This window comes from Hydra vulgaris, chromosome 09, assembly GCF_038396675.1.
Source record: "Hydra vulgaris chromosome 09, alternate assembly HydraT2T_AEP".
NCBI lineage: Eukaryota > Metazoa > Cnidaria > Hydrozoa > Anthoathecata > Hydridae > Hydra > Hydra vulgaris.
This window is the reverse complement of record NC_088928.1, coordinates 14,166,829-14,182,362: the sequence shown is the minus strand read 5'-3', so window position 1 is coordinate 14,182,362 and position 15,534 is coordinate 14,166,829.

Below are 15,534 nucleotides of genomic sequence, written 5' to 3'. Positions count from 1 at the left end.
AGCGTTATACTTTAATTGCATAAAAAGTTATAAATAGTAAAAAAAATGACACATTTTTATTACACAAGGTAAATATTACATTAGTATATTCTGAGGGTTGTAGAGCAATTTTTTTTATTTACAAAATCAATATAAAGTGCATTATTGCTATGTTATAAAAGCCATAATTTACGTGTTCAAATTAAACACAGTACAAGTTAATTTCATAAATTTTTTAAGTTTTAATCATTTTTTGTTATCAAATTTAAAGCCTCATGCGCGTTTGTGAAAACACGTTATAGAAAAGCGTTTTAGACGCGTGTTATGTGTTTAAATTAATATGCGTTTAAAACGTATTTTTAATACGTGTTCTACATGGTAAAATGGCAAACATATATTCTTAAAAAAAAGGTTTTCTGAAATGTTTTAAATGTGCATTTATTACTTAGAAAACGAATTACTGAATAATATCTTATTACTGTGATTTATGCGTATTTTAAAGAGCTTCAAATGCGGGTTTGATATTCTGCAGATTTCGTATTGCCTATTCTTTTTTAAACGAATCTAAAGCGTACTACTAATATGTCTTGACACGATAAAATGACGAACATACATACCATAATGATGCGTATTCATGCAATTTTCAAATGCAGATTTACATCTTAATGTGCCGGCTGGGATGTAATAAAGTTATTTACATCATCTTTAATAGAATACGCAAAGAAATCAAAAAATAGAAACAACTTGTCACATTTTTTCTTAAACACAATTGCTAGTGTTCTTAAAGAACACTAGCGATTGTGTTTAAATCCTATTAAACGACGTATTGTGCACTTATTTTTAAACGCGTCTAGTTCGTATTTGTTTTACGTGTTTATTTGCTGCGGAGAGCGTATTCAAACGAGTTTAACAACACAAATTTAAAATATTAGGTTATATAAAAAAGTTAATGAAGTTTTTTTTCCAAGTTTTGTACTAATTTGATAAAATTGACATCAAACGGCAAATAGTTTCATTTTAGGATAACGAGATTTGTGAATAGGTTCTTCTAATTGAATCTCTACTGTTTTCAGAAATGTAATACACAAAGAAATTTAAAAATAGAAACAACTTGTAATTGGTTGTGAATATATTTACGGACACTATCAGCTAGTCCTGTTGGTTAACAAAAGCTCCTTAAGGAAAGTACTGTTAAAATGATAAGAGTTATTAACAAATTTAAAAAAGGTTATTAAGTCACTTCTTTCTCTTCTCACGGATAGGGAGGTTAAGTTAAGTCTTTTCAACTATTTTTCATAACATAGTTCTGAGTGTTCTGAAATCAGTCTTGTTGTTCTATGATATACTTTTTTAACAAGATTGGTATGTATTTTTAAAAACGGATTTTAAACCAAAGACGCATATTAACTGTACTAGCGAAATGTATAGCAGTTTAACTATATCAGCGTTTACAAGTGAAAATGTGTGTCGGAAAAGTCCTGAAATACTATTTACTTTAGAAACAGATATTTGATAATCAAATTTCATATCGTTTTTTAATTCGATACCAAGGTTGTTTTCACATACTACAGTTCCTTGTCAGACTTTTTAAGTGTCGGAAAGAATACAAATTGTGACAAAAAGCAGTCATTTATAGTTTGATAAAATTAAATTTAGAGCAATATTATTCTGAGCATGAATTAATGCGATATCATCAATTCATTTTATATTTGGAAAATTAAAACCATCGGCCATGTTTTTGAATAAGTTTTGTAAGTTAAAAACTATTCAGATTTGACATTGAGTTGTCAGAAAAACACGTTTCCGTCAACATTGTAATATAGGCTTTTTTTTAAGAAATTCATTTTTATTAATCAATGCAAAAAGGGCATAATTTTTCATTGATTAATAAAAATGAAATTTTCAAAAAAAAAAAAATACTAAAAACTCAAACTGCAGGCAAAACCTTGACCGCCCTATGAATTTAAGATGCTTATCAAAAAATATTATTTACAAATGCATTGTTTCCTTACAAAGCAACTCTGATAAACAATATATTGGCTTCAACGAGGGCAAATGGGAAAAATGTTATGCTGACCACAAACAATCTTTTAAACATAAAAAATACTCAAAAGTGAATATGTTGTCTAAAAATATTTGGCAACTTAAAGAAAAAAATACTAATTTTTAAATTAAACTATCCTAAAAACTGCGCCTGTCTATAACAACAATGATGGAAGGTTTTTCAGAATGCAGAGAGCTCTAAATTCTTGAACTTGATATCGGTATGATAAAAGGCCGGGTGAACAATATAAAGGAATTGGTTTTACTCAGTAATTGGTCAGCTTTACATGAATAAAGAATAGAGGAATTTGTCTCAAGTTTTTATTCGCGTAAAGCTGAGTTATTACTGAGTAAATTGACCCTTTGAAAAGTAGTTTGAGAAGACAATATCATAATAGAAGGCAATATCACACGAACTACGCTCTTCTAACTGGCGTTCTTGATGTACTCAAAAAGGTTCTTATTTTTGAATAACTATCTTATTGCACTAGCGTATTTTTGATTTTAGTTGAGTTGGCGATGGTGTTTACTTTATTAGTGTTTATTAGGTGTATACTTTATTAGTGTTTGAGTCTTTTTTCCTAGTTAATTAAGGTTTTATTTTGTTAAAGTTTTGTTTTGAAATAATTATACAATAATTTATAAAGTTTTTTGCACATATATATATTTTAGGAAGATCGTCCTTTTTCCTTGTTTATAATTATTCGGAATTGTACATATTTTTGACTGCTATATTATCTTGACTGCTATACTATATTTGACTGCTATAATATATTTGAATATTTTTGGTTTTATTTTGTTTATCTACTATATTGTGATTTGTGAAAAATCTTCCTAACTTTTACTTTATTTTATTAATTGTTAATTTTGTTCTAAACTACAATAAAATTCTTAGTATATTTAAATTTTTCTAGCTTGCTAATTGACGTAATTCCTTTTGTATAATTTTGTATAGGCCATTAAATGACATTATTTGCTAAACGTCGTAATATATATTAATTGTGCTATGAACACTAAGTTCTGTTCTAATCAGCAATTAAGTTTGTTTAAAGTTTGTTAAAACTTGAAATATATTATTATTATTAATAACATTATTTTAATATCTTTATTATTATTATCATTATTAGTAAAATTTTTATTATTATTATTTTAATAATTGTAAATTATTAAAATTGACAATTATCAAATGACATCAATAGTGGCTGCTGCGGCAGCTCTCGACACAACTTGCGTAATAATAGTCGACGCAGCGATAAGAGATACCATGGCAACAACATTCACAAACAAAACATTCAACGAAAACTACAAAAACCGCGTCGCCGAAATGCTCAAGGTGGCATTAATCTCTGCGCTCACACCGATAATTATATTGAATAAAGAAACCGAGGCTAAACTAACTGCCCAAATTTACGATCTCAACAAGAAACTGGAAGACAAGAAATCTATTACCTACGCCTCGAAACTTAAAGGAAACGCACCTGAAACAGTCAAACATAGAAACGAAATAATAAATATTGTCGCTGCCGAAAACAAACACAGGCAGGATCGTTCCATGAATGTCATTGTGGTTGGTCTACCCAAAACCGAGAACAAAGACAATAAGACAAGCGTCACGGAGTTCATCAAGGCTTGTGGTCTTGATGACTTTACAATCAAACGAGCACGACGCCTAAACTCAAGTAAAAAACAAACTGTTTATAACTCTAATATTACTCAAGTCTCTCTTGCAAACGAAATGGAACAAACCGCTGTTTTAAATCTCTGCAATCGCCATCAACAACAACAATTTAACAGAGTTTTTGCACGAGAAGACAGAACTCCGGCTCAGCAAGAAGCGTTCAACGAAACTCGAGCTAGACTTAAAAAGAAAAACGAAGAGCTGAAAGATGCTGGGATTCTCGACCAACCGTTTTGGAATGTCATCGACAAAAGAACCGGTCAAATATGCTGTATTGATGTCACAATGTCAAACGAGCAAAAGAAATATGTGTTCGCCTCAGCAACTACAGCTCTCAACAAATATCGAAGAAGTCATACTGAAGCTACAACAAGCGCCGCTCAAGAAAACTCGTCCACCTAAAAAAAAACACACCAAAATAACGCCCAGCATTCCTGTAATAAATAAAAATAATCTATCTCCTGTAAATCTCCGCTTTTGGGCCAACAATCCATGCTCGCTAAATAAAAACAAACGCAACGAAGCCATAGCCCGTTTACACAACTTAGAAGTTAAAAATACTCCGCACATTTTATTCTTCACCGAAACTTGGTACAACGGAACAAGCGACACGGTTATACCAGGCTATCAAATTCATCGAAGAGATAGAGACGGAAGAGGAGATGGCGTGGCCATTTATATACAAGAAGAGATAACTACATTAGAAACCAATTTTGCACAATTGAACTCAGACTCCATTGAACAAATGTGGCGCGTTATTAAGCTTGGCAACAACTCAATTCTTCTCGGATGTATATATCGACCACACGACCTAAATGACGAAACTCTCAAAAACTGTATAGCATCTATCAAGGCTTCGAAAGCTGCCGCCCAAAGGTTAGAGTGTGATTTCATTATAATCTATGGGGACTTTAATTTTAGCAACACATTTTATGTGTATATTGAGATTGGCGGTGGAGTGGCGACAAAAGCCCACGTGTTAAATGAACGACCAGAAGACATGAAATTTCAAGATTGCTTAAACGAATGCCTACTCACACAATTGATGACCTTCAAAACATATCGTTGGAAAAACTTATTCGAAAACTGCTCAGCTAACGAATGTTACAATCTATTCCTAGAAGTGTACGACGAACTAGCAACAGAACTCATTCCGTCGACTACCTTGCCCTTCAAGAAGAAACACGAACCATGGATAACAGACGAAATTTTAAAAGCTATTAGAACAAAACAAGAACTTTGGAATAAATATATTGCCTCTGGTCGCCATACACATAGAGAGCTCGTAGACAAGCACAAAGAAGCATGCAGAAATGTAACCAAAACTTTGAGATTAGCAGTGTTAAAATATGAAGAGAACCTAGCTATTTTATATAAAAACGACCCTTAAAAGCTACACGCTCATGTCAAAAACAAAACCAACTCAAAATAAGTATTCAACTCCACAGAAAAAATTGATGGAACAATTTCAACAGATCTTCAAATTATTTGCACAACCCTGAACAATTATTTCCAATCAGTATTTGTCAACAAGCCAGACGGACCTGTGCCGGAATTAGAACCCCGAACTGACAAAATATGTATATTAGACGAGAATATCTTTTCAATCAACGACATCCGTGCTCGACTCGCAAACCTAGACGAATCTAAATCTCTTGGTGTTGGTAACGTTCACCCTCGTGTACTCAAACACTGCGCAGAAGCTTTCGCATTACCACTAACATTAGTTTTCAAGAAATCTTTCTCAACCAGCACTATACCAGACCTGTGGAAAAAATCTAACGTCACGCCCATTTTCAAGAAAGGAAGCAAACTAAGAGCATCAAATTATAGACCAGTTTTTCTCACATCCATACCATGAAAAATATTCGAGAGTATATTACATGAAAAAATAATGCTACACTGTAACTTAAACGGTTTAATAAGCATAGCACAACACGGATTTGTTCAAAGAAAAAGCTGTTTGACTAATCTCCTCGAAACTCGCGACTTCCTCACAGAAGCTGCACACAAGAAGTATCCAGTCGATATGATTTACACTGATTTTGCATAAGCATTTGATAAAGTCCCACATAATCGCCTACTGAGCAAATTGAAAGCATATGGCATCAGCGGGAAAGCACTCATGTGGATAAATGCTTGCTTAACAATAGACAACAGCGTGTTGTCATTGATACTCACTCAACTGCTAAAATATTCACAGATTGGAAAAAAGTTACAAGTGGCGTCCCTCAAGGAAGTGTCCTCGGCCCTCTCCTTTTTGTACTATTTATAAATGATCTGCCGGACAACATTACCAGCCATTTCAAGCTCTACGCAGATGATAGTAAAATTATGAACATGATAAAATCGAATGAAGATATGCTAGCTTTACAATCAGACATTGATCAAGCCATAAAATGGTCTCACAAATGGTTGATGTTCTTTAATGTGGAAAAATGCAAAACAATGCATGTCGATCGAGGTAACAGAAAATCTAATCAAGTCTATTCAATAACGAACACAGAAGGCACTTGTCAAAACCTGAAGGAAACTGAAACTGAACGAGATCTAGGTATTCTGATATCAAATGACCTCAAATTCCGTGCCCAGGTAGAGTCTGCAGTCTCAGTAGCCTATTACAAATTGAACCTACTAAAAGAAGTATTCCGAAGCAGAAGCATTTATCTCTGGCGAACGCTTTACATCACAATGTGCGCCCACACCTGGAATTCGCTATTCAAGCATGGTCTCTTCACCTAAAAAAGGATATCAATATGCTTGAAAGAGTTCAGCGCAGAGCGACAAAAATTTCCTCAATCAAACATCTCCCATATGAGCAACGCTTAAATATATTTAGAGTGACCACACTGGAAGAGAGAAGAACTAGAGGAGATCTTATTGAACAGTTTAAAATTAAAAATAAAATTGATGATGTTAACTTTTTTGTTCCTCAAAGGATCTCTAACAACGTATATTGCAGGAGGAGTCACAATAAACAGCTACACAGACAAATTGTTAGCGATTGCGAAGAGCGACATCACTTTTTTACTAATCGTGTCACACCGTCCTGGAATATGCTACCACAGGAAGCAATTGACACTCACTCGGTCAACTTATTCAAAAGTTTCCTATCATGATGGGCATCTTGTCTCGTTAACAATTAGCCCTACACATTAGTTAGTATAGAGATGCCGGGTGTTGCATCTCTTCGTCAATATACTTTATAATTAATGATTGACTAGTTTACAGTATTATTGAATTTGTAAAAACATTAAAAAAAAAATTATTATTAATTGTAAATTTATTGATTCTAAATAAAATCAAATTCAAAAATTCAAATTCATTATTTATATATTAAAATAATTAATGTTGTGTAAATAAATGTTTTTTGTAAATATACAAATTTGTTTGTATATACTTTATTACATATACTTTATAAAGTATTCTTTAACTCTATTTGTATGAAAGCTTGTTGATTTTTATTTGCTTGCTTAAGACAGTTGAATTAAATAGATACAACTAATTCAAATTTAATTAACTGTTTCCATAAACCTTTAGAGTTAAGTTTGTTTTACAAGTTTTACTTCAAATTTCAAAGAAATTTTGAATTGTGCAAAAGTTTCAAAAAATTTTAAACTACTGGTTCTAAGAGCCCAACACTGTATAGCAACACCAAAATTTCATAGTTTTATGTTTGTGTTATCATTCAAATACATAAAATAGCATTCTAAAATTAATATGACTTAGTTTAGAATATAAGTTTTGCGTTTTGAGAAAGTCTCTTATTTAGGTAAGAGTGCAAAATGTAATGCTGTTCCGAAATATAGCCCAGCAGGCACAAACGTAAATCAGATATAATAACATTTCCAAAAAATATATACAATGTTTACAAGAAAAAGTAGTAATAGTTACTTATTTAGATCAAGAAAATTTACTAAACAAAAAATATGAATTAATTTCTAAACGCAAACATGAAAATAAGTTCCTTTTAAAAAATTATAAAAACAAGTGACGAATCCAAATTTATCCTAATTCTAAAGAATTCTTTTTAAGATTTTTTAATTGTCTAATGTAGTTACTGCAACATCCTGGTTCCAAAAGACTACAGTTATTACATAATTAATCCCAACAATTCCGAACTACCTGTGCTACAGTTTTTCAATAATTTGAAAATTTTTTTTATGTTTAGACATAGCCCAGTGGGTACAGACGTTAATTAGACGTCTTACGGAATGAGGTCGCGACGTCTCAGACTAAAACAAGACGTCTTAAAGACGTCCGCCGAGCACGTCTCAACTATTAAAAATTCGTCTGATTTCAAGACTTTCTAACCCTAAGCTTCATAAACTTTTTTCATATGAATTGTGATTTAAACCTGATACAAGCTTTATAGCACTTTTCTGAACTCTTTCAAGTTTTTTAATTTCATTTTTCAAATGAAGGTTCCAAGTTGGTGCACAAAATTTAAATTCAGTTCTATCTTATGTTGTATTTAGTTTAGTTAACGAGTCAATTAACCAGAATATAATTGTCCGCTTTAGTGCACCTAGTTTTAGTAATCTGTATTGGTTATTGTTGTGATATGGTTTTTCTATTTCATATTATTACTTATGTTAATACCTTTCCATCTTTCTTTCTACCTTGGGCTCCTTTCTGTGTTGTTTTATTTAACTTGATGATTGCTCCATCATGGCTTGTATATATAATTTTTCAGATTATTTACGTATGTTGATTCCTAGGTCTTGTTCATTTGCTGTTTCATTTATTTTGATGATTGTTCCTTCGTGGGTTATATATCTAATTATTTATATATACATTATGTTATAATGTATACATATATATATATATATTAATATATATATATATATATATATATATATATATATATATATATATATATATATATATATATATATATATATATATATATATATATATATATTTTAAGCAAATTAAATTATTCATGTATATGATGACCAGTATATATAGCATTACGCATGTAACGTACTTAAACGTGTTTCTAATAGGGATTTCAAACTTGGTTAAATTAAATTTCACTTCATATAGCACCTAAGAAAAAACTTAATGATTAGTAAAATCAAAACTCACAAAAATTAAAATGATTTATTTTAGTTTTGAAATACATTTAAGTGATGTTACAAAAAATTAGGCTTTAGAGTAGATTTGCAGTGAATGTAACATATTTTTAAATAATAATGAATTTATAAAGAAAATTTATTTTACACTTTTGCATTTTGGATAGGTTTACATCAGTTTACTTTTCAAAAATATTCAATTTCTAGGCAAATAAGTATATATGAGTTGTATCAATAAGTTCAAAATACGTTTGCAAATTAAGTCACTAAATTCAAGTCCTAATGCTGAAGCAATTATAACGAGAAAAGCAAAATTAGAAAAAAAAATAACTTGAGGTCGCAGTTCATGGTGCGAAGAATAAATGTAAGAGGGCATGCTGCATTTAAAACAAGATAATTTCCAGTTAATAACAGTTGTAAAACAACAAAGCGTTGACTTGATTGTTTAACGGTCAATGGTCTTGAAAGGCGATTTTTGGGATTTCTTTTGGAGTAAGAAAAAATATTAATTGTTTTGTACATTAAGAATAAAAATTGGGAAATACAAGGCGAACAAAAATCAGAACTTACAAAACTTGTTTTTGATGATCTGAAAGTTAGACAATACGCAAATAAAAAGTTGAAAGGTAAAAGAAACTTTACAGCATTATTAGTAATTACAAAAACTACTTTGACAATTGACAAGTGTTTTTGTTTCTTATATATTTTTTAAAATGTAATAAAAAAGACAATTTTGTAGCTATAAAAAAATTGCTTGTAATAAAGGAGTAGTTGTTTTGTTAGAAATGCTTTTTTGCTTTGTTTTTTAATACATTTTTTGTTTTAAAATGTTCTGTATGCACTTTGAAGAAAATAATCTAGCTTAACACTCAAGCAACAAAAAAATGAATCAATAAATAAAGCTTTCATTTGCATAACAAAAATGGCAAGTTCCTACAATGTATGAGTAAATGTCGTGTTTTTGATTACATTTGGTAATATGCTCAAGCTTTATTTACAATTTAACACAGAGCTGCATTTTATTATTAGTTTATGCATAGTAACTTTACTTTACATTAGTTAATAGTTCGAGCAAAACTGAGTTACCAATTCTTTTTCATGGTTTTCCTTAGCCACTATTGCAAAAGAGTTCGTTGGAGCTGGTCTTATGACTGAAGCAGAACAAACGGAGACAAGAGTTCGGTCTGGAAATATTGGTACATAGAGAATATTTAATCACAACGAAGCACTACAGTTTATCAATTTTGGTGTTTGTGATACTCCTACTAGTCATGTTTATGCTGCAAAAGAATACCTGCTGTAAAATGATAAGAGAACCGTGAAATCGTTACCATACAACCTGCAGCATTAACTTCAGGTAGCTGTTACGATATCACTTTTTTTTCATATATATTTTTAATAGAGATTAAAAGGATGACTTTATGTCCTATTTCTTTGCAATTATAGGAGATCTTTCTGTCTTTAAGTTAGTCTTTGGTACAGTAGGAATAACTAATCAAATGGCTCCACAGGAAGCTGTGGCAAATACTCATAACATCTCTAATAACATCTTACCTGATCACAATTCATTATTAGATATGTAAAAAGACTTTGATGAATATCTTACTGAAAAAAAGTTTACGGCCAGCAGTTTTGCTTTCTGATAGGCATGGCTTACGCTATAATTTTGATATCTTACAGTTTTTACAACCAAATAACACAGGTATATTCTTAACTCCGTGACTTAAAACTTTCATCATAAGTATTGCCGTATGAAATAAATTTTTTTTACTGATTTCAAATCACTGAATAAAGAAACTTTTATAATAACTTTAGGATTTAGTGGATCAATCGGGCCCCAAAAAAATTGTAAATTAAAGCTGCAAGACATGTGGGAGTAACTTCCACACTATTAAACATCAATGACAGGAAACAAGACAAGTTTACACGAGCTGCTTCATGTATTGATACTTCTAAAAGTGCTTTACCCAGTAAAACAACCACTAAGAGTTATACTATTTAATCTTCTTATAAAAGAAAAGATTGAGCTCAGTTTTAGAAAAAAAAAAAATTACCGTTCAGAAGAGCTAATTGAAGAGCTGAGCAAAAAGAGCATTCAACTTGAAGAAATCCCTGGCTTAGTGACAGTGCAAAAAGTTATGCTAAAAAATTTCTCAAGTTACTACAAGGTTAGACGGGCTCACGGATGAATAAAAGATAAAAATGTGTTAAGGTTGGTGAAGGTAACTCTAGTTAATAAAAAGTAAGAAGTAAAAGATAGAAAATGGAACAAAGAGAAACAACAAAAGCCTTTTTACGTTGTAAAAATAAATACAACTGTGAAGAAAGTGAGTGTCAAGCCATAAAACTACAGCAATGCTCTTCCTTCCACAATGTACAAAGGTCAGTTTATGAAAAAGTTCAGTTTGTGAAAAGTTAGTTAGTTGAAGGTAAGTCGGTAAAAAGCTGTTTTGTAAAGTGCATGGAAAGTATGCAATATTGTTTTACGCTGCTGCAATAACCAACAACTCCCTCAAACGTAAGGTTATTGAGCATGAAAGTGATAAAAATGCTAGCAGTTAAAATGGTACACCAAAAAAGTTACATTACAATTTTTATGCCTATATTACTAATATATGATGTGCAAAAATATCCGTTAGGCCGGGTGAATTAAAAAAAGCAGTTGCTTTTGATCAGGGTTTTTGGAATAATTCCTTAGCCTCACCTGAATAAAAGTTTGAGTAAAATTGCTCAACTTTTTATTTACATAAAGCTGAGCACTTTACTGCAAATACGCCAAGCAACTGCTCAGCTTTACGTGAACAAAAATGTAAGCAAAATCGTTAAACTTTTATTAACGTTAAGCTGATAATTTACTGAAAAAAAAAGCTGAAAAAAATGATTTTTTTATTCACCCGGCCTATTATTCTAATTCAAATACTTGATCAACCAAATTAAGAGTCAAAAGTTACGAGGATGTATAAAAAACACTTTTAAATTGTCTTAAAGACATATATATAAATATAATATATAGAATGGTTTACAAAAAACTATCAATCCTTTACTTGATTTTTTGTAAAAAGAAGCAAATTAAATTTTAAAATTGAGACTTTATCCATATATATATATATATATATATATATATATATATATATATATATATATATATATATATATATATATATATATATATATATATATATATATATATACACTGTTAAGGGATCTCAAAACCATACAGAAATACTGCATTAGTTAAGTTAAATTTATTTAGCAGCTTGTCTTTTTTATTCATTTTCTTTTTTTTTTTTTTTTTTTGACAGAAGTATTAATTGAATACTTACAAAAAACTTTACTTTGCAAACTTAAGTAAAATTTTTATGGACTTTTACATCAAAAAGTAAAAAAGCGTTGTCAAATAAACAAAATCTGTTTTGCTTCTTGATAGGAATTAACGTATGAGTTACAGGTACTAATGTAAACGTGTGGCTATTGGGTTCCATTAGTTTTTGGGGCCCGTTTACCTGTAAATATAATAGTTAAAAAAAAAGTTTTTTTGAGACATTAAAAATTAAAAAACAAATAATAATTAATTATAATAAGATATGAAAAGGTAATTTGCTAAATTAAGATTTTAATTCGTATAAAATTTAAAAATCTATATAATTTTTATTTCTTTAAAACAATTTCACAAAAATAAAAAAAATGTTTTCTAAACTTATTATCAATTATAGTACTTTTTCAAATTATAAGCAGAAAAGTAAATTATTTTTAAAAAACTATAGAAAAAAAAGTTAGAAAGTTGAAAAAACTATAACAATACCTTGTGCAAATATGAATGAATAATTTCATATATTACTTATTTCTACATCTTTTAATATATATAAAACTTTATATTTTCTATTTGACTTAAATTGAATAAGTAACATAACATAAAAGAATAAACTTAAATATACGTTATTTTGATTATTGTTTATGAAAATATTAAAAAAACGGTAGTAGAACTACTTGACGTATTTAAGATCGGTTTACTTAGAAATTTGGTATCTTGATACTGTTTCAAGACCATACTGCCCAACCCACCATTTAATAAAATGATCATTATTACTTCCGTTAGTTGCACCTGAAAATATTGGTCTCATATGAATCTCTTCTACGACAAAAAAATCACCATTTTGTTTTGTTCGAATACAGTGACATTGTTGCCAAAGACTTAAAGTTAACCAACCCGATGTATATCTTTCCCCTGGGATTAGTGTTTTGTAGCCTTCTTCTGCAAGTATAGCATGAATAAAAATTGAAGTATCTATGACAAAGGGAACTGAATTTATTAACGTCCTTGCTAACATAAATCCGACGCGTCCAAAAATACCAGTAAATGCTCCAAAACTTAAAAAAATACCCGTTGCAGTTGCTACATACCCTGCCACTTTAGCAGCATTCGTATCAGGTCCAATTTTAACTGAATAAATATCAGATGTATCATTCACAATTGTTAAGGTAGACCCCATAGTTCCTACTGTTATTTTTATGTAATAAAAATAATTTATTGATTATAACTATAATCACAACAATAATAACTAAAAATTAAACTAAGTAAAATATGCACATTCTAGCTAATAGTTAAAAAATAATTTATAAATCATGTTTAATAATTTTTTACATTTTAGCAAGCTTGCATCCGCTATGTCTAAATGCACAATATTAGATAACATAAATATTAAACATTGAATAGTAGTACAAAATGCACAAGTTAATAATAGTGAAAAATCAAAATGTCTTTTGAATTTTGTTTAAGAAAAAAAACAAGGTTTAAAATTTATATATTTAATAAAATGTATGTATTCAAAAAATTTGAGTAAGTATTTAAAATCAATTAAACTTTTTAATGTTATAAAATATTCAACTTTAAATTTGTCCTTTTATTTAACCATAAACTATGAAAACTTTACTATACTATATTATAAAAATACTCCCTCGTCTACTTAAATAAAAGTTTTATGGGGTGACACCCAAAAAGAAAAAAGAAAAAAGAAAAGAAAATGAAAAAGACAGCACAATTAAATAATGATAATGCTAATTGATCCAATAATAATAGTATTGGCAATAAAAAGAATAATAATATAAATAAATATACGGTAATTTCTATAAAAATTATAATTGATTGTAAAAACTATGATAAAAATAACTTTATTAAACTTTATAACTGATGGAAGTTATAAAAAATAAACATTAGAGCACAAATTGTAGCAACAAACACAAAAATACTACTACTATGGAATCACAAAAACTATCATTTTAAGTTATATAAAAAAGGCTTCTGAAATAAAACCAATTAATTACAATAACAGTAATAAAGTTAAAAAAAAGGTCCTATAAAATAAAAATAACAATAGTTTTATTAATACACTCAAAAAAAAACAATAGTAATAAAAGATAAAATATTTATTAGTTATATACTCGAATAAAAGTTTTTTATTTTGGTTTTGATTGAGAAGATGGATATTGGTAATAAAAAGGTATACAGTTAAAATCATTTTTTTGATAAATGGTAATAATTAGTTTTAGTGATAAATTCATTAATGTTTCATATATAATTGAAATAGATGATAACATTATAGTTTTTGTCAAGAAATACTCTGAGATATTTTATAAACTTAGAGGAGAAAAGTCTTTTACCGTTAGTTTTAACTTTTACGTTATCACTATCAGTCTTTTTTTAGGAAGGGGAACAAAAATAAACTGAGCTTGATTGAATTAAAGAAATACAATTACTATTTAACCAACGACAAAAATGATGTAGATCTAAACTAACTTTTTTGCAAAGCTGCGCGAGTAATTTATTTATGCAAAGAAGACTAGTGTCGTCAGAGAAATAATGAACAATCGAATTATTTATAAAGAGAGGCAGATTGTTAATACCATATTATCATACTTATTAACTTTACTTTTTGATTGGAATCCATTAATCAAGACAAACTAAGTACGATTTTAACAATAAAAGCAAATCATTAGCTGTAGCTCGTATACCGCAGTGATAGAATTTTTAAAGTCTCGTGGTGAACCACTACAAGTTGAGCCACAAATCATTTCAGTAATGCTAATAAGTGCATGAGAAATAGGGTGTTTTAAACAAAATCCGAACTGGCGGCCTTAAAGACCCTTAGACTTTTTAAGAAAATGGTACATACGAGAATATAATAATTTTTCAAGAATTTCCCCATATTTATTAAGTTTTGAGTCCTTCATATTGATTAATTTAACAGATTGAGTTTTTAAACTATCAGGGAATATACCAGTAGCAAATGAGAGATTAAATAGTTCAGAAAATACTAAAGAAATATCATTAGCAAGAAGTTTTAGAATAAAGGTTAGAACACTGTTTGGATCAGTAGCCTTGCCATCAGTTAGAGAAAGAAAAACTTTTATTATTTCATTTTTTTTTTCAGTAGATTTAATGAAAAGACAGTCAGGGTTTGATTTTTTTTAATACATACGGAAGTCAGTATGGGATGAATGAACATTTTTTTGTAGTTCTTCCGGGATTGAAATAAGAAAGGAGTTAAAAACTTCCGAGATTTTAACTGGATCATTTATAATGGTATTGTTTAAAGTTATACAAAAAGGTATATGATATCATCTAAACAAATATTCAAAAGAGTTCTAATACCCTTTCACGTAGCTTTCAAACTATTGCTTTTAGTAATAAAGTGGTTAGAAAAGTGTTTTTTTTTTGCTTCTTGGAGTAAGTGTTACAAGTTAGTTAAATGAGGTTTT